Genomic DNA, 21,294 nt, shown 5'->3' with positions numbered 1-21,294 from the left:
CTATAAAGCAATTCTTCTAGAACAGCTTTAACCTCCCTGGCGGTATGATTATTTCGGATTTTAGGTGCTGAAAGCGGTACCATTATTTTGCATGGAAATTTGGCGTTTTATTGTGTAGGTCTGTAAATCTTAACAATAACACACTTAAATCTGTCCAAACCAGAGTCTAGTAGATATCCCGGGTATGATAAAGTTTGAAACACAAAAACATAAATTATAATATAATAAATAAAAATAAATAATTTAAAAAAATTAAAAAAAATAGTAATAAAATAAATTTCCCCACAATTCACTATCGCTCAATTCTGCAAGTGTTCTAATTTATTATCGCTGTTTTCTAGCTGGTCTAAAGCCACTTTTGATGTAAAGGGACACTTTTTGGTTGCTATGGACAATCTCCAGTTTCCAGGCAGAAAGAACAGTGTATATCATGTAAAACTGCATGCAGGGCATGGGCCAGAGCACTGGGGACAAAAGGGATGTGAAATCATTTCATACAGTACTGTAATCTGTATGATTTTGACAGTTTTTTGAATTTGCCGCCAGGCTCCGCCCCCGTGCGTCGCGCCGCTCGCAGGGAACGGAGCCTGGCACGGAAAGGCTTCGGAGGAGGACGGAGCCCTCGGACACTGCGGGGGACATCGCAGGATCCCGGGGACAAGGTAAGTAACGCCGCCCCAGGATCCTGCAATGCGATCCCGAGTGTGGCTCGGGGTTACCGCTAATGGTACTGAATTTTAACCCCGAGCCACACTCGGGAAAACCGCCAGGGAGGCTACGCATGGCTTGATCCATCTTCAACAAAACAATGGGTTATGTTAGAAAAAAATATGGTGAAAAATACAAATCTTAGAGCTTTATTAATTGCAGCGGCCACTAATAAACCAATGTATCTAACAGAACATCCTTCAATCTCCGCCTCACTTCAGGCTTGAACAGGCCTCCTGAAAAGGAATCAAGAACCTATACATATACCCCTAGATGAAATACCACTAGAAACATTTGAATTCTTAATTCCAGATCTCTCAGTTCAAACATGATTAGAAGGCGGGTTCTTAACTTTAAAGGAGCTTCCAGAAATAGTCAAACAAAAAGATAGATTTAAGGTGTTACAGATCCAACAAGCATATGGGAATATTATCATAATAATTCTATCCAAAAAGGGGGTATCTCACTTATCTATTCCCTGCTGCAATCCAACACTCCGATAAGACAAACACCAGCAATATTGAAATGGGAAAAAGATTTAAATACAACATTTTCGGAACAAGAATGGTCTAGAGCAATTAGAACTAGCCTTGGAGTTTCACATTGTGTACTACACTGGGAAAACGTATACAAAATACTATATAGATGGTACCTAACACCAGTTAGATTAGAAAAAATATATAAAGAACATTCCCCAGACTGCTGGCGTAACTGCGGGCAACCAGGGAACTTGATGCACATACTTTGGCATTGTAAATCTATTTCCGGCTACTGGAAGTCTGTTTTCCAACTGATTTCCTCTATCACAGGTATCATAACCAAACCCTCTCCAGCATTGGCGTTGCTAGGACTTTCAATAGAACTCTTTCCTACCAATTTCAGAACAATAGTTTTACATATTTTAATAGCAGCCAGACTTTCCATAATGTGTCAATGGAAAAATGACATAGCACCCACACTCACAGAAGTTGTCTCTAGAGTAAATTTACACTGCATTTATGAACAATCATATGCTAATATCCATGGCAATAAAAACAACTTCAAACGAAAATGGGAAATGTGGATTACAACTCATAAATTAACTAATATCCTCTGAAAAGTTTAAACACAGGCAGGTACATTTCTAACAACAAAAGATAGCTAGTGAGGACTAAATAGTTACACTAGTAGTAGTAGTAGTAATAGTAAAAGTTATAGTTGAGGGATACTTCCATTGTAGCACTAGTGATAACGGAAATTTCCAATTTGTATATTTATCTCCTTTTGATCTGTTTTATTTAGAGGTTTCTACTATTGTTATAAATCTGTTATGACTTCCTAAGTTGAGAACGACAACCTAGATAAGGAGATAACCTTTAATTGTAATTGCATGCATACGATAATCAATAACTCCCATGCTTAGGAAGTACGATTTGTGAATCTATAAGTGAATATCGCAAATAATTCTCTATTATCACAAATAATACTGTATTCATAAGGAATCATACGTTTTAAAAGTAATAGGAAACATTTCCTGTATAATACCAATTTGTTATTTAAAATGTTGGTGTACTCTTCTTTGCTAAGAATCTATATCCCTGTATATGCTCAAAACTAATAAAAATTTTCAAATGAAAAAAAAAAAAGATGCAGATGTTCAGGAAGTGGTGGGTGAAGTGGTAGAAATGGTGTCAACCACAGGTCATTGTCTGAGACCACAGCTGCAGGTAATAGATGGATGCCTACATATTTTTAATACATGGTGTGTTTTTTTTTTTTTTTTTAGGTGATGTGGATGTTGTGGAAGAAGAAACTCACTTTAGCAGTGCAAGTGCACAAATCCCGATCAGGGAAATCATGGTTTGTAATCGTGATTTGGAACAAATGAAACAAAATATCCATGATGTTCAAAAAAGACTGAGCAACATCATCGATATTTTAGGGAAAATCTAAACCAAAATTACATTTTATAGTTTTTATGTTGTATGTGTTTTTACAGTTTTAAAAGAGTCACAAAGCCAAATTTTGAAGATGTGTCAACATGTGCTATCTCCCCCCATCGGATATAAATGTACATGTTTTGTGGGTGCAACCCCTTCCTCCAAACTAAAGTAGGTGAGAGGAAGGGGTTGCACCCCCGAAACACGCCCATTGATTCCCCATGATGTGAGCTAGCACATGTTAACACACTGGAGCTTATTTCAAAAAGGCAAAACCACTTTGCACTACAAGTGCAAAGCAAGTGCACTTTTAAGTGCACTTGTAGGGCAAAGTGGATTGGCCTTTCTGAAATAAGCCCCAGTGTGTCAACATGTGCTAGCTCCCATCATGGGGGATCAATGGACATGTTTCAGGGGAGTGCAACACCTTCCTCTCACCTACTTTAGTTTGGAGGAAGTGGTTGCACCCACAAAACGCGTACATTGATATCCCATGATGGGAGATAGCACATGTTGACACGCTGTGCTTTGGAGCTTTCGAAAAATAGATGTAGGGAAAAGACACACATTTTAGGCATGGGATCATGAGGGAAATCCAAATTTGGAGTCCCAATTTGTGTTCATCTTCAAAATTTGGCTTTTAGAGGGGTGAGATCACCCCATCTGATGAAGGCAAGATCAACACAGTTTTGTAGTCGCCTGTAGAACTCGGTCTGGATGATCACTCCTCCATCAGAGTTTCTGCCGTTCTTCTCAATGTCCAGGTAGAGAAACTCATAATTGGCAGACACCACCACCAACATCACAATACTACAAAACCCTTTGTATTTGTAGTAATAACACCCCGAGTTGGGTGGTGGTACAATCCTTACTTGCTTCCCGTCAATAGCACCACCACAATTGGGAAAATCCCACTGCTGGTGAAACTGGGAAGACACAGTCTCCCATTCCTGTGGTTTGGAAGGAAACTGTGGAGTCAAACAAGAAAAAAAATGAGTACTTTTGCACATAGCATTGCAAGCAGATTAGACATAAACATTCTTAGCCAATATAAGTATAACATTTCTTGAAATTAGTATTTAAAGACAAAAGTATTAGGTCAACTTATCAGATTCCTCACCCCTTCTGGTGGCCCATTTGAAAAATGTTATGGTGTGTGGGTTGGGGGGTATGGGTGTATGTTTTGGACAGGTAACCCTCTCCACTTCATTGAGAATTGAATGCATAATGTGTGTTACTTTGGCCAGCCCCTCCTTACTTACGCTATTGGCAGCCCACTGGACAGGTAAGAAGTGTCATAATACAAAAATATGGATACACACTGTACAAATTGAAGCACATTTTTACATTCTTTTGTTACCTATCAAGATAATAAATGTACCATTTGAAAGTATTCAGGCAGGCCCATGCACTACATGCTTTGGTGAATTCATCCATAAATATGACCACAAAAGAGGTTTAGTGTGTATGGGTTTGGCAAAGTCAGCAGATACAGTATTGGTATTGGTTGACTTAGTGGTTGGGGGGAAGGGAGGGTTCCAAATGAGTTTGGGCCCCAAAAAAATAGCTTCTTGCACCCTGCCTGAATTTAAGGACAACCATAACATTTGTACACATTTTAGGGGGTGTTTATGGTAAGCACTAAAATGGAAATGACAAAATACATTGTTAAGTTACTAGGCTAGGTGTGTATGAGCCCAGGATAGCATGCTAGGGAGGTTGGTGAAGGCAAATATGCATAAAGGACAAAAAAGGAGCATTGGAAGCTTACAGGATGCATGAGGACAAAGAGGACATTCACCACAAGTTACAATAATAGTAATTATGGCATGAAGAAATTAATACATTAGCAAACATTAAATACATAGAATGTGATGTAAAAGGATAAAACTCGAATATAGTCCTTCTGCAGGATTTGAATGATGTCAGAACAGGTCTCTGGAATAACGATTCCCAGAGCCTGGGGGGAGATCCCAGTCATAAACTTGATGTCCTGGAGCCTTCTCCCCATCGCCAAGTACCGCAAGGTGGCAACGAGCCTTTGCTTGGGAGTGATGGCTTGCCGCATGCATGTGTCAAGCCATCACTCTCAAGCAAAGGCTTGTTGTAATAATTGCTTAGTAATATAGGGGGGCAGCAAAGCCAATAGATCGTGAAAGCAGGGGTCCGTCATCCGGAGATAATTCCTGAAATCATCAGGATTATTCTCCTGGAGCTCCCGCAGCAAAGGCACATGAGAGAATTGGTCACGATTAAGCAACCAATTCCTGGTCCAAGAACTCCTCCTCACCCAGTTCCTGGACCAGACTTGGGTCAAAGCAATAACTCCAAGCTCAACAATAGTAGCATGATCTCTCTGATGAGAAAACTACATGGCTAGTGTACTAATGGCCGTTCAGAACGAACTGACAGAAAGCACTGAAAATCAGAAAGGACCTGACAAGCACACACTGAAAATCAGAAGCGAACCAAAAGGAATGCACTGAAAAACAGAAACGAACTGACAAGCATGCACTGAAAAACAGAAACTAATCGACAAGCACAACTTGAAAAACAGAAACGAACTGATAAGCAAGAGGCTGAAAAGCACGAATCGACACTCACTAAACTTCTACTAACATGAAATTAGCAGAAGGAGCCCAAAGCATGGCGCATGACTAGTGAACTTCCTTTTTATTGGCTCGTAGTACATCTAGTACGTCATTATGTTCGTAATTGTCTGGCAACATTTGTGTGACCGTGTGCATGCAAGACAAGTTTGAGCCAACGCCCTTCGGACAAAATTGCATTGTTTTGTTGTCGGAAAGTCCGATCGTGTGTACGAGGCATAAGAATGTCATTTCCTGCTTCTTTTTGGTTACACAAGACAGCATGAAGATAGAAGGCAGCATCCAGAAACGTCCTTGAGATACAAGAATATTAGGTATTAAATGTATTCTTCAATGGTATAGAAACTATATTTGATAAGAACACTCTTCCCACTTCTCACTTTAAAACGTACTCATCTTTTGGGGGGCGTGGCTAGCCGGCACGGTGTATGGTTGCTCACTGAAAGAGCTCCTCTCTGCCAAGGGCCATCAGACACTTATACAGCGACCCACAGCCTAGATTTTCACTGCCATCAGAGCGGTTCAGCTTGGGGAACACCAAGGATGACATCCAGGAAAAGAAAAGAGGATACCTACCCCAACAAACTGCCAGATTATTTCATGTGGCAGCGGTAGTCTCCTGAGCAAGATGGCGGCGGCAAGCCGGGGAAAGGCACACAAGGCTCTCACACACAGAGCGGCGCTGCACAGGGGAGAAGATCAAGCAGAGCTTACAGTTCACCCACCGCTGAGCAGTACTCCCTGCCTCCTTCAGCCTCATCCAGCCCAGCCAGAAGCAAGCCAAAACTGGATCACACAGAGGAGGATGATGAAGAGGTAAGCTTGCACTCATCTCAGGATGATACTAGAGAATTGCAGGACTCCATAACTGACTTCCCCACCGCTAACACACCAATACTGGACACCACACTTAAAGATATGTTGATATCTCTAAGATCCACACTGCATGCTGATATTCAATCTCTGACTAGACAATTCAAGTCTGAAATATCATCAGTGAATAAGAGAATCTCACATGTTGAAACAAGGATGGGTGAGTTTGCATGCACCTTTAATGACTTAGTTGATGCCCATAATGACAGAGATGAGGACATGCTGCAAATGAAACTAAAGCTAGCAAATTTAGAAGACAGGTCCAAGAGGAACAACGTTAAAATACGTGGGATTCCTGAATCAGTAAAAACTCCTGACCTGAAACCTCATTTTATACAAATGCTGAAATCTGCCCTTCCAGAAGTTCCCCAAGATGAACTAGTTGTGGATCGAATCCACAGACTGCCTAAGCCCAAACATATAGCCGCACACCTTCCCTGGGACACTATTGTCAGGATCCATTTTTACCATGTCAAGGATCAGTTTATGGCAGCCACAGGAAACCGTGATTCCCTACCAGAGGAGTTCCAAGACCTATCTTTTTATGCTGATTTGTCAGCTTTTACCATGCAACAGAGGCGTCAACTAGCTTCTATCACGAAGCCACTGAACAACCATCATATCACCTATCGGTGGATATACCCAGCAAAACTCATGATAATAAGAGAAGGAACAACACATGTGATTTTTAACATCAAAGATGGCCTCCGCCTCCTGCGAGAATGGCAAATCATTATCACTGACACAGACGTCCATGACAACAGTGGCTAGAAAGAAAGAGGTCCACAAACCAAACCTACTTCTAGGAAACCTCTACTTTTATTGCATCCCTGATGGCCCCGGGGATTGCCACCTTTCGTTTACTTGTTAAACACCCCTCAGTTGAGCGGTTACTCTTACCGCACAGATTCTTTTAAGAATCACAAGTTAATATTGATACTCTGTTTGTTGCTGTTAACTGTTTTTTTCTTCAAGAAGTTTCCAAGAGCCGGTTCCATCTCTGTGTAACCCAAAGAACTACCATCTATACCACCTGAACAGGACCTCCACCCGCAGCATCATCATCACAGCATATCTGCAACAACCACCACCTGAGATTCCCTTCAACCACAAGTCCCACCTTATGGACCACCACACTGCCAACAACTGAACATCGCCTGTCTGAACTGACACACGCCGCTTATTGGACTCAAGGTAACCAGAATCTATATTATTTGTCACGGCTTATAACTAAGAATAACCGAAAGCCTCATCATGCCAATCAAAATTGTATCCCTCAATGTTAAAGGCTTAAATAGCCCATACAAACGGCAAATGGCCTGGAAAGAGGCCAAAAATCTTCACTGTGATGTGATATGGGAAACTCATTTTGCAGCAAATAAATCACCTAATTTTCAAAACCGCCAGTTTCCACACATTTTTCAAGCAAATTATTCCTCAAAAAAAAGGGGTGTCGCCATAGCTATTAAAGACACTTTACAATTCCAAAGTTTAGATATTCATTTGGACAACTCAGGTAGATTCATAATCTTAGTATGTGAACTTAACGGCAGAAAATTCACCTTAGTGAATATTTACCTTCCAAACTCCAAACAGCTATCATTTCTAAAAAAAGTATGGAAAAAAGTCTCATCGATGAAACAAGGTCATACCATCATGTGTGGAGACTTTAATGTTGTCCCCAACAGAGACTTAGATGTATCCAGCCAGACCAAACATTCGAGAAGCAGATTGACCCTGAATGATTTCATCTCATCTTCCGGTTTGTATGATGTGTGGAGATGCCAACATTCCTCCGAAAAGGACTTTACATTTTATTCTAGCGTACACCATACATATTCTCGAATAGACTTGTTTTTAGTAGATACATTTATCCTGCAACAGATTACATAATCAGATCTGCACTGTATTACTTGGTCGGACCATGCTTCGATATCTGTAGTCGTGGGGGATCGCTGCGCCGAGACCAGGGCTAACAGATGGCGCAATGACATTTTCACACTATCTCAACCACAAAATCTAACGAAAATCGAAAAAGCAATTAAAGAATTTTTTGCCATCAACGCCCCCTCGGTGAGCGACCCCTTCACGCTATGGAACGCACATAAGGTTTACGTGAGAGTTTTACTCATACAGATAAGTGCTAGAGCAAAGAGACAAAGATCGGAAAAACTAAATGCCATATTAGCTAAAATTCAACAGTTAGAAAATTCAAACAAACAGCAAACTACGCAAAACGTAAGAGAAGCATTGTTTAAGACCAGGCAGGAACTGCAAACACTCCAAATATCAAGCTATAACCACCAATTGAGATCATTAAAAGCTCAGACATATAGATACGGGAATAAAGCAGGGAAGTTGTTAGCTATACAACTAAAAGAAAAAACTATCAAACAAAAAATATCTTACCTCCTTAACCCCAAATCCAACAGAAAGGTTAACAACCCACAAGAAATAGCCGATGCTTTTAGCGATTATTACGAGCAATTATACAACCTTAAAAAGGACCCAGACACCTATCAGCCCAATGACGCGCTGATATCAGAATTTCTGGAATCAATACATCTCCCTAAAATTTCACAAGAAGATTTAACATACATAAACCAACCATTTACACTACAAGAAGTAAATGATGCTATCAAACATCTCCCTCGCAACAAAGCCCCAGGCCCAGACGGTTACTCCTCAGAATATTATCAGATGTTCTCCTCCATCCTAACTCCTTACCTACTTCCTGTATTTGAAGCTGCAACAAGTAAAGCAAAATGCTCGTTCTACCGAAATTAATATATATATTAAGAGTCCTACCAATACCAGCCCCAGCATCATTCTTTAGGTTAATGCAAAAACAATTATCCAATTTCGTATGGGCAGGGAATAGACCAAGGTGCTCCCCTGAAATACAAACCAAAAACAAAACAGTAGGGGGCATGGGCTTACCAATACTAAAAGACTACCATACAGCAGCAGTCCTGGACCAACTTAAAAACTGGTTCTCTACCCCTATTTCTAAACCCTGGTGCCACTTAGAAACAGCACGTTTAAACAAATTGTCACCATTGTCATTTCTAATTGCAGCCAAAGCACACAAACAGAGTAGAAGACCCCTCCCACTAACAATACAAGCAATATTACAATCCTGGGAGGAGATTTGTATTACGGGGAATGAATTTTACCCTTCAACAAAGGTACCCATTCCCCTTGACACACTACAATGGACAATTCCTAACATTAATCTTCACAACTGGTATACAGAAAAAATACTGAATATAGTGGATATCATCTGTGGCAATAAGCTGTTACCATTTAGCTCAATACAACAGAAATTTAATCTCAATAACTCTGAATTTTTAACGTATACCCAGATTTCTTCATACCTCCAAGCGGCTAAGACCACACATGTGTCTATAATAGAAAAAGTATGGACCTTTCTCCAATCCAAAAACCCCAATATAAAAGGAATAAAAATGATCTATAACTCTCTCCACTCTAAAGATGCTTTTACAAAAAATAAACAAATTATCAAATGGGAAAAGGAAATAGGTAAAGATTTCACAGATCTCCAGTGGAAACAAGCGATTACTAACAATCATAAATTTTCCAGATGTGCCAACTATGAGGAACTAACACAAAAACTAATGATAAGATGGTACTACACACCATATATTACAGCAAAATTTTCTAAAGATAATTCAAACCTATGCTGGAGAGGGTGTGGACAGATAGGGACCCTAGCGCATATGTTATGGTCATGCCCAGAGGTCAAAAAATTTTGGTGGAAAGTCTATGATATGCTCTCTAAATTAACTGATTGCAAGGTGGTCCCAAAGATAGAACAGGCTATTCTAGGGATAAATATGGATCAATATAAACCTGAACTCAGATGTATTGTAACACATGTCTTGCTGGCAGCAAGAATGGAACTGGTATACAGGTGGAAATCTATTGATGTACCTACTCCTAGGGACATAAAATTAAAAATAAACACTATAACAGAATACGAAAAAATGATGGCATACAGAGATGGAAATTCTACAAGATTTGAAAATAACTGGTCTCCATGGAAACTATTTCTCTCTTCCAATTATTTGTTATAAATCTTATCCTTTAGATAATCAAACTATCTGTAGCTGGTAATATATACAAACTAAGACATATCCGTTTTCCTTGAGTCGTACTTATAGTTACTTAAAATGTTTATTGATTTACTCAATATTCTACAAGTGGGGGGAAGATCCTTTGCGGGCACAGTTTGTTCCCATTGGGGTGCCAGGGGGATCTCTATCTCCTCTATATATGTTTCGCCTTCTATTTTATTTGTTTATCACTGTTTATGAGACTCGTATCATTATTTATATCTCACATATACATCACAGTAATAAAGTTACACCCAACAAGCTATAATGAAGAATGCTACAGAATATTTAATGTTTAGAATTATTTAATGCTCTCTAATGCTTAACTTTACAGTTGGTACAGGATTTTTCTTAAATATAATCTTGTATGACTGCAAATATGTGACTTTTTCAATAAAAATTATTTGAACAAAAAATGTACTCATCTTTTGACCTATGCAATGTCAGAGACCTTACTTATTCAATATGAAATTCTTAATACTATTGCAACCTGCAACAGAAGGCTGTTAAAAACGGAATGAAGTACAAGTTTACAGTGGCGTACCAAGAGCGGGGGCAGTCCACCCTGGGTGCTGCACATTAGGGGGGTGTAAGTCCGGGGGTGTTCACTGTGAGTTGAGATTGCAACAGGGCTTTCATAATAAGGGGCGCCCCTGCATTTTTCCAGCTTTGTAAGCATCAGAAGTGCATTGGGTAGGCAGGGGGCCCAGCAGTGTGGGAAGGGGGGCTGCCTGTCTCCCCAGTCGTTCAATCAGGCAGGCTGTCCCTCAGCGATCTTCAATGTCTCCTGAGTCCCGAGGTAGCTGGAGTTGGTGGGCGAAGCCAGGGGTGTGGCTGCCTCCTCCACTTCTCCCAAAGACTCGTTCACTGGCTGATCCCAGAGGAGAAAGGGGAGAGCAAACAGGAGCTCCGAGTGTCTGCATTTGCAGCTATGCTGTAAGTGAGCACATTGTCACTGTATACAGCCCTAACCTACCCCTACAATACCCTATACAGCCCTAACCTGCCCCTATAATACCCTATTGTCCAGGCTGGGCTCAGCCCTTCCTTCTCAAAGCTGGCCGCTCAGCTGTCGGCTAATTGCCAGCTCCTTTCTCTTCACAGTGACTCACCTGTTGATGATATCCTGCTTGTCAGTCCTGCCTACTTAAGCTGTTCAGCCCAGATGATCTCTGCCTTCGCCTTGGTCACATCTCTAGAGACGCTCTCTTGTGTTCCTGTTAAAGACTTGCTTGGCTGACATTGCTTCTGGCTCCAGATCCTGCTTGCTATTCTACTACGCTCATCTCTGGCTCCCCGACATTTTGGCTTGTCTGACTATCCGTTCCGGTTCCTGGCTATGTTTTTACTCTGTTTACCTTTTTATTATTATTATTATTAAACAAGTGAGATTTAACTGTACTTCTGTCTCAGTCTGATTCATGGTTTCTGACACCTATACAGCCCTAACTTGCCCCTATAATAACTTATACTGCCCTAACCTGCCCCTATAATGCCCTATACAGCCCTAACCTGCCCCTATAATACCCTATACTGCCCTAACCTGCCCCTATAATACCCTATACAGCCCTAACCTGCCCCTATAATACCCTATACTGCCCTAACCTGTCCCTATAATACCCTATACAGTCCTAAACATTGCCCCTATAATACCCTATACTTCCCTAACCTCCTCCTTTAATACCCTATACGGCCCTAACCTGCCCCTATAATACCCTATATAGCCCTATCCTGCCACCATAATATCCTATACTGCCCTGACCTGCCACCATTATACCTTATACAGCCCTAGCCTGCCACCATAATACCCTATACTGCTCTAACCTGCCCCTATAATACCCTATACCACCCTAGCCTGCCACCATAATACCCTATACTGCCCTGACCTTCCACCATAATACCTTATACAGCCCTAGCCTGCCACCATAATACCCTATACTGCCCTAACCTGCCACTATTATACTCAAACCTTCTTAAATTGAGCTGCAATCACGGCAAATCTCACACTGTCCCTCAAAAGAAGCTCCTGCTCCTTTTTAAGTGACATTCTTTGCGTGCTGTGGTTTTTATTGGGGGGTGCCAGAAATAGGATCCGCCACGGGTGCCAAATACCCTAGGTACGCCCCTGCAAGTTTAGATACTCACTTGTGATCTTGTGATTCAGGATATTTGAGGATAAATTACTTCAAAATACATGCAACTAGAGAAGTCAGTGATGGTTTGCTTTAAAGTTATTTTCCTGTTTGCAAAGAATATATAAAAACTTTAATAACTGTAGCCTGTGAACATGTACACTTTAGGGAATTATTATTTCCAAAGAAAAAATATTTTCTGTAAAAAAGAGAACTCATATTGTTTGCTTAAATCTAATGATTACCCACAATGAAGCACAAATTTGAAAGACACTAAACCTGTAAAAAATGCTACTATACTACTATCCAATAATAGAGATTGCATACCTTTAGATGTCTTCTTTAGCAATTGAATGCTCAGAAAACTGGGCCCAGATGCCTCCTATAGGCCCCTAAGGCCTCTCATTAGATCCGGTCAGAAGGTACAAGAGGGTTTAAATTAACTCTCAACAATATCAGAAAGTATTGACCTTTTAATAATATATCCTTACTAGTGTGGCAAACTGTTCAGTACCTAGGATTTCCTGACTGATCTACTTTATTAGCGAAAAATATCCTACAGTGCTTTTCCTTTACATTTTATCCACTTACAGGTTTGGAATACATCTACTGTAATTGTATTGTATTCTTTTAATGTTCAGATTAACTTTTAGTAGGAATATTCAGGAATTAAATGTAGAGTCAGTATGTACATCCTCATAATCTGTTGTGGAAACTTCAATAAACATTTCAACTATGTAAAGAGTTGCCATGGTATGGTACATTCATGTGGACACAGGCACTGCCACTTCTTTTCTTTCACTTCATTGCCAAGGTTTAAAGTGCTTGTAAACCCACATAAAAAAACCTGCAAGACAAAGGCAAAATGAGCTAGTATGCATAGCATACTAGCTCATTATGAATTATTTACCTTAGATCGAAGCCCCCGCAGCGATCCTCATACCCCACTCCGGCCAGTGACATAATTCCCGGAGTTACTTCTGGGTATCGCGGGCTCTGGCGCTGTGATTGGCCGGAGCCGCGATGACGTCACTCCCGCACATGCGCGTGGGAGCCGCCATAATGGCACACTAACTGAAGCAACGGCACATGCAGATGACGTCGGCACATGCAGATACAAGGGATATCTCATAAACCATGCAGGTTTAGGAGATATCAGGGGTATAGCTACAGGTAAGCCTTTTTATAGGCCTACCTGTAGCAAAAAGTGGTTGTAAAGGGTTTACCACCACTTTAAAGCAGGCTGATTTAGTCATTCTAAAGTTAAAACTTTTTTTTTTTACCTAATTGCATTCCCTATATTAAGATAAAAAGCATTTTACCACTTATTGTGCCCCCCCCCACCTCCCTAAACACTTACCTAAGTCCTCTCTCGATCCAGGGCTGTACCTGGCTGCATCTCTTCTCTCTCCTCTTCCTGCTCTCATAGGCTTCACTAAGAGCAGTTTGGGGGTGGGGGGGTGGGTGGTGGCTGAGCAGCACTGTGTGTGTGTCAATAGAGTGAGGGTTAGTGAGCTGACATGTGTGTCCCTATAGCATACGGCCTGCCAAAGGGGCACATGCAAGAGAGGAGGAGTGAAGAGCCCCAGGAGGCGACTCCAGAAAAGGAGATAAAGGGCTACTCTGTGCAATACCAATGCACAGAGCAGGTAAGTATAAACCTCTTTTTTATTTTAACAAAAGAAAAAAAGACTGTACAACCACTTTAAACCATGAAAAACCTAAGTCTGGGCCCCATTGGCCATTTTGAAAATGATTGACATTCTTAATAGATGCTGACTGTAAATGATCAAACTTTAGAAGTCAAACTTTCCTGCTTCATCAGCACTTTCTGTCATATAAAGTACCTGAAATAAATAAATAAATAAACAGGTGATATAATCAATGCTACATTACTCCTCATTGATGAATCTGGCTGCCTCTTCAAAGTACCTGTATAGGCAAAGCACATTCCTAATCATCTGCAACTGTCCCGATTCAAATAATTCACTTTCCCGGTTTCTGTGTTGTAGGGCATACTTTTTTTTTTGCTAGCCTATTCATAGCTTGTAGTTTAATTTCATCATGCAAGAACATCACGGCTTAACTAATTAAAGCAAAGGCTTGGTCTTTAAAGACCAAGAGATTATTTTAGCTGCGTAAGAATTGCTCAAGTGGCCTCCAAATCTCATGGTCATGCCTAAGGCCTTTTTCTGGGTTTTGATAGATTTTTTAGAAATTTGCAATAAAGATGTTCTTGCTCTTCCTGCTACTACTAACAATTCTTTTTGTCTACCTAATCTGAAAGTCACTTCACATACAGAATATGTGTGAAAGAGAACTTTTTACTTTCTGTGTTAAAACGTTAGAAAAATAGCAAAGTTGGTGTTCAAAGTCCAACCGTAGTAGTTATTTGATTATATATATATATATATATATATATATATATATATATATATATATATATATATATATATATTATATATATATATAGTGAAGTTTGAAAATTTTTTTATATATATATATATATATATATATATATATATATATATATACTGTATATATACAGTATATTAACATAATGTATATATATATATATATATATATATATATATATATATATATATATATATATATATATATATATATATAACTTCACCTCACACAGCCTATGTAGGAAATTGTTATTTTTCTACATTGAATAGATGTAGAAAAAGGAATGAATGTTCTGAAGCTTGAAAGTACTCATGCATATGTACTTTATCTGATGAATCTCTATTTTTACTTGAATGGCTGCTGATTCTGCTCTGTGCAAGAGAAACTTCACTCCTCGATCCAGCCAGGTTCCCCCATAGCTCATTGAGGGGGAATCCTAATCTTCCCCACCTAAGTATGGTACCAGATTCACAGCTTTGGGCAGGCTATGGCATTAAGCTGTTGTGTCACATTTTCTTCCATGGTCAACATATCACTTTTGACAGGCTGAAGGGCATTTTTCACTTTCCCAATAATATGTTTTTCCACTTCTTACAACTCCGCCACAATAACCATGCACAATTCACAAGGCCGTTTATATAACTTTCCGACTCTTTGGAGAGTCTACTAATCTCAGAAACTCTGTGTTAAACAAGACTAATGAACCTAGATTAACCTCAATATATCAGAAGTGGCATGCTGATGCTTCCCTAGATCATTACCTGACAGATATAATCTCAGCCAGGGACCGATTTATTCAAATCACACTATTACACACAGTGTATTACAATCCACAGAGGTTGTCCCTTCAGTGCTCTACTGAAGATGGTTCCTTTTTCACATGTTGTTGACTTTTCCTAAATTGCAAGACTATTGGACCCTATAATGACCAACAGAGAAATGCATGCCTGCTCAGTCTCCCTACAAATTTAAAGCAGCCTATGGGGTGGTGCAGACAGGGGCAAGGCGCAGACACCATGTCTCTTTCCTGAATGTCATGAGTGATGCTCAGTTTCACCACTGCAGTTATCAATTCTGATCATGTCTTCTCTGCTTATTTACAGGTAAATGTCTTCTATCCATCTGTACACTCTACTGAACTGACATTGCTGTATCATTTTTGGTAAATGTCTTCTATTCATCTGTACACTCGACTGAACTGACATTGCTGTATCATTTTTGGTAAATATCTTCTACAAGGGCGAGTTCAGAGGGTGGTGATAAATGGGGAGTACTCAGAATGGTCGAGGGTGGGTAGTGGGGTTCCCCAGGGTTCTGTGCTGGGACCAATCCTATTTAATTTGTTCATAAACGATCTGGAGGATGGGATAAACAGTTCAATCTCTGTATTTGCAGACGATACTAAGCTAAGCAGGGCAATAACTTCTCCGCAGGATGTGGAAACCTTGCAAAAAGACCTGAACAAATTAATGGGGTGGGCGACTACATGGCAAATGAGGTTCAATGTAGAAAAATGTAAAATAATGCATTTGGGTGGCAAAAATATGAATGCCATCTATACACTGGGGGGAGAACCTCTGGGGGAATCTAGGATGGAAAAGGACCTGGGGGTCCTAGTAGATGATAGGCTCAGCAATGGCATGCAATGCCAAGCTGCTGCTAACAAAGCAAACAGAATATTGGCATACATTAAAAGGGGGATCAACTCCAGAGATAAAACGATAATTCTCCCACTCTACAAGGCTCTGGTCCGGCCGCACCTGGAGTATGCTGTCCAGTTCTGGGCACCAGTCCTCAAGAAGGATGTACTGGAAATGGAGCGAGTACAAAGAAGGGCAACAAAGCTAATAAAGGGTCTGGAGGATCTTAGTTATGAGGAAAGGTTGCGAGCACTGAACTTATTCTCTCTGGAGAAGAGACGCTTGAGAGGGGATATGATTTCAATTTACAAATACCGTACTGGTGACCCCACAATAGGGATAAAACTTTTTCTCAGAAAAGAGTTTAACAAGACTCGTGGCCACTCATTAAAATTAGAAGAAAAGAGGTTTAACCTTAAACTACGTAGAGGGTTCTTTACTGTAAGAGCAGCAAGGATGTGGAATTCCCTTCCACAGGCAGTAGTCTCAGCGGGGAGCATTGATAGCAAGAAACTATTAGATAAGCACCTGAATGACCGCAACATACAGGGATATATAATGCAATACTGACACATAATCACACACAAAGGTTGGACTTGATGGACTTGTGTCTTTTTTCAACCTCACCTACTATGTAACTACTATGTAACTAAAGCTGGATGAAGATACAACAAGAACTCTGCTCCACTCTGAAAGACGACAAGCAAACTGGCATTTGACATTTATTCCCACTCTCTATCCACTAACATGCTCCTTATTCTCTTCCTTCTCACATTGATGTCTTCTATCCTCAAATTATCCTTACTCTACCCCTCCTCTCTACCCTGCAGCACGCACATATCACCCTCACTCCTACCCTCTCCCTACTACTGCACCCATCATCTCCTGCATTTGCTGCACCCACTTTCTAAAATAAACACCAAGGCCACTAGACACGTGTGCTCATGCACATCCCACTCCCATCTTGCCTTCCTCGCCCTCCTCCTCCTCCTAGTCTCAGGTGACATTTCTCCTAATCCTGGTCCGCCATTTTCCAACTGCAAGCCATATATCCAATACCCCTCCTCCTCTGGCAACCACCGCAATCCACTCAGTTTAATTTCTATCCCCATGCTTCCTCAGAGCAGCTCACCAATCTCATGCGCCCTTTGAAACGCCCGCTCCATCTGTAACAAGCTAACATCTGTACATGACCTCTTTACCTCTCATGGCTTTAACATACTCGCCATAACCGAAACCTGACTTCAAAATTTTGACTCAGCTTCTCCTGCTGCCCTCTCCCATGGTGGTCTCCATTGGACTCACTCCCCCAGACCCAACAGACAGAAAGGAGGTGGAGTTGGATTTCTTCTATCCCCACAAAACACCTTCCAAGTCCTTCCTATCCCTCCCTCTCTATCCCTCTCTTCTTTCGAGAGGCACTCTATTCATCTGTTTTCTCCCATTTCTTTGAGGATTGCAGCAATTTATCGGCCTCCTGGACCGGTATCACACATTCTTGATGACTTTGCTCCCTGGCTACCCTATTTTCTCTCCTCTGAAATACCCACTATCATTCTTGGTGACTTCAACATTCCTGTCAATGTTAACAGCCTAACTACAGCTAAACTTCTCAACTTAACCTCATCTTTTGCCCTAACTCAATGGACACATACTTCCACTCACTCCAATGGTAATACCCTTGACCTTGTATTCTCCCATCTCTGCAACCCTGGCAACCTCACCAACACCCTCTTTGCTCTCTCTGATCACAACCTCATCAGTTTCACTGTATCCTTGCCTCCAACCACCCATCCCTCCAAGCAACAAAGCAGCAAACAATTACTTATAGAAACCTTCACCACTTTAACCCTTCTCTTTTCTATTCTGCTACTGACCACCTATATGGCATAATCTTTCCCCTGTCTTGTCCTGACCTGGCCACCTCTGTCTACTATAGTTCACTCTCATCATCACTCGATGCACTTGCTCCTCTAACCACACGCAGAATCAGACCCCGACAGTTACAACCCTGGCAAACTGACAACACTAGAAATCTCAAAAGACATTGCTGTGCTCTTGAACAACTGTGGTGTAAAATCAAATGCCTGCAAGACTTCACCCTATATAAATCTGCCCTTCTAAAATACAATTCCTGCCTCCATGCTGCCAAACAAACCTACTCTGTCTCTCTTATTAATACCTTGTCATCCAGTCCCCATCGCTCTTCTCAACCTTTAACTCTCTGCTTCGCCCCCCACCCCCTCTACCTACTAACTCACTCACTGCCCAAGAGATTGCCAATCCCTTCAAAGACAAGATTGATGGAATTCGTGAGGATACCTCCACTGTGCGTACATCTTTCCCACCCAACATACCTTGCCTAACAGCACATTCAACACTCTCCTCTTTTGAATTGGCTACTACTGAAGAGATTACAAAACTTTTCTCAGATGCCCACCTAACCAATTGTCCCTTGGATCCTGTTCCCTCAAAACTACTACGGTCACCCTCTTCTTCTATCCTATGCTCCCTCACTTGCATCTTCAATCTCTCCCTCTCTAGTGGCACCATCCCCTCCCCTCTAAAAAATGCTCAGATTCCCCTCCCCTCTCATTGCTCCCATTCACCTCTAAACTTCTAGAATGCTTAGTCTACAACCATCTTAGTTCCTACCTCAGTAAAAAATAACCTTCTTGACCCTTTACAGTCTGGCTTTCGCTCACAGCATTCCACGGAAATTGCCTTACTAAAACTCACTAACGATTTACTAACTGCTAAAACCAACAGCCAGTACTCCATACTCCTACTTGACTTCTTTGCGGCCTTTGATACTGTTGACCACCTGCTCCTTCTCAATAAAAAAAAATGGCCTCCGAGATTCTGCTCTATCCTGGTTCTCTGCCTATCAATCACAGCGCTCCTTCAGTGTCACCTTCAACTCTGTCTCCTCCTCTCTATTGCCCCTTTCTGTTGAGGTCCCCCAAGGCTCTGTTCTTGGACCCCTTCTCTTCTCTATCTACACCTTCTCCCTTGGTCACTGGATAACTGCCCACGGCTTCCAATACCACTTATACGCAGATGACACCCAAATCTATCTGTCTACTCCTCACCTCATTCCTTCAGTCTCCTCTCACATTACTAACTTACTAACTGACATATCAGCATAGATGTCTCACCACTTCCTTAAACTAAATCTCTCTAAAACTGAGCTATTAATATCCCCTCCACCCATGCCCCCCCCATGACTTTTCCATCAAAATCAACAATGCAACTATCAGTCCCTCCCCTCACGCCAGGGTATAAGGTGTAATCCTAGACTCTGACTTGTCATTTTAGCCTCAAGTCCAATCGTTGACAAAAGTTTGTAGAATTCACCTCCATAACATCTCTAAAATTCTCACCTTTTTAACAAATGAAACTACCAAGCTCCTCATTCACTCCCTTTTTATATCTCGCCTTGACTATTGCAACTCCCTTCTCATTGGCCTGCCTCTCCATAGGCTATCCCCTCTTCAGTCTATCATGAATGCTGCTGCCAGAATTATACACCTTACCAACCACTCAGTGTCTGCCAACCCTCTCCTTCAATCCCTACACTGGCTCCCAATCACCCAGCAAATTAAATTCAAAATACTAACCACAACATACAAAGCCATTCACAACTCTGCCCCGAGCTACATCACCAATCTTGTCTCCAAATATCAACCAAACCGTTCTCTTCTCAAGACCTCCTACTCTCAAACTCTCTCATCTCCTCCTCCCATGCTCATCTCCAGAATTTCTCCAGAGCCTCTCCCATCCTCTGGAACTCGCTACCCCCACCTGTCCGGCTATCCCCTACTCTTGCTACCTTCAGGCGATCCCTGAAAACTCATCTCTTCAAGGAAGCCTATCACGTCTCCAACTAATCTTTTACCACTTCCATCAGCTCATTCCCCACAGTTACAACCTTTTGTACCACCTGCTCCACCCTATTAGATTGTTAGCTCATCTGAGCAGGGCCCTCTGTTTTTTTCCAGAAATAACACTTTGATAACTGTTGTTATAGCTCTGTATTGTATATTCCTTCACTGACTCCTTCGTGGGGACATGATTACATTGACTCCATGACCTCCCTTCCTCAACTTTCCCTCTTTATCCCCCCCCTTACCTCATAACCCCAAATTTATAGATTACAGTTGTGGTTTCTTGTAAGGGTAGGCGGTATTTCTGGATACTGACTGCAACTGTTATTGCCTTCCATTTGTCCTGTAATATGTTATCTTTGACAACACTTTTCTTATTTTTACTTGTACTGCATTCTACCGTACTTATCTTGCATGGCCCCATGTGAAGTCTTAATAAATATTTCACTGACACAAATCCAGCCAGGTAGTAGTGACATTTCTAGAAGGACAAAAACAAGCAATAATCCCCGGCAAATTGACTGAGAGGCTGTCAGAAACCATTAAATCAGACAGAGAGAGAAGTACAGTTAAAACACACTTGTTTAATAATAAAAGTAAAAAGAACAAAACATAGTCAAAACATAGCCAGCATTCAGTAACCGGAAGGGATAGTCAGCCAAGCCAGAAGTCAGGGATCAATGTAGTGGAACAGCAAGCAGGATCTGGAGCCAGAAGGCATGTCAGCAAAGCCAGTCTTTAAAGAGGAACGCAGGAGATAGTTTCTTGTGATGTGACCAAGGCGAAGGCAGAGCTCCTATAGACTGGATGGCTTAAGTAAGCAGGACTGACGAGCAGGATCATCAACAGCTGAGTAACTGTGGAGAGAGATGGGAGCTGGCAATTAGCCGACAGCTGAGCTGCCAGCTCAGAGAAGGAAGGGCTGAGCCCAGCTCTGAGAGAGGCAGAGCCCAGCCCTGACATCACCTCCTCCTC

The sequence above is a fragment of the Aquarana catesbeiana genome, linkage group LG10 (genome assembly GCF_042186555.1).
Source record: "Aquarana catesbeiana isolate 2022-GZ linkage group LG10, ASM4218655v1, whole genome shotgun sequence".
Lineage (NCBI taxonomy): Eukaryota > Metazoa > Chordata > Amphibia > Anura > Ranidae > Aquarana > Aquarana catesbeiana.
Note: the sequence above shows the minus strand (reverse complement) of the source record.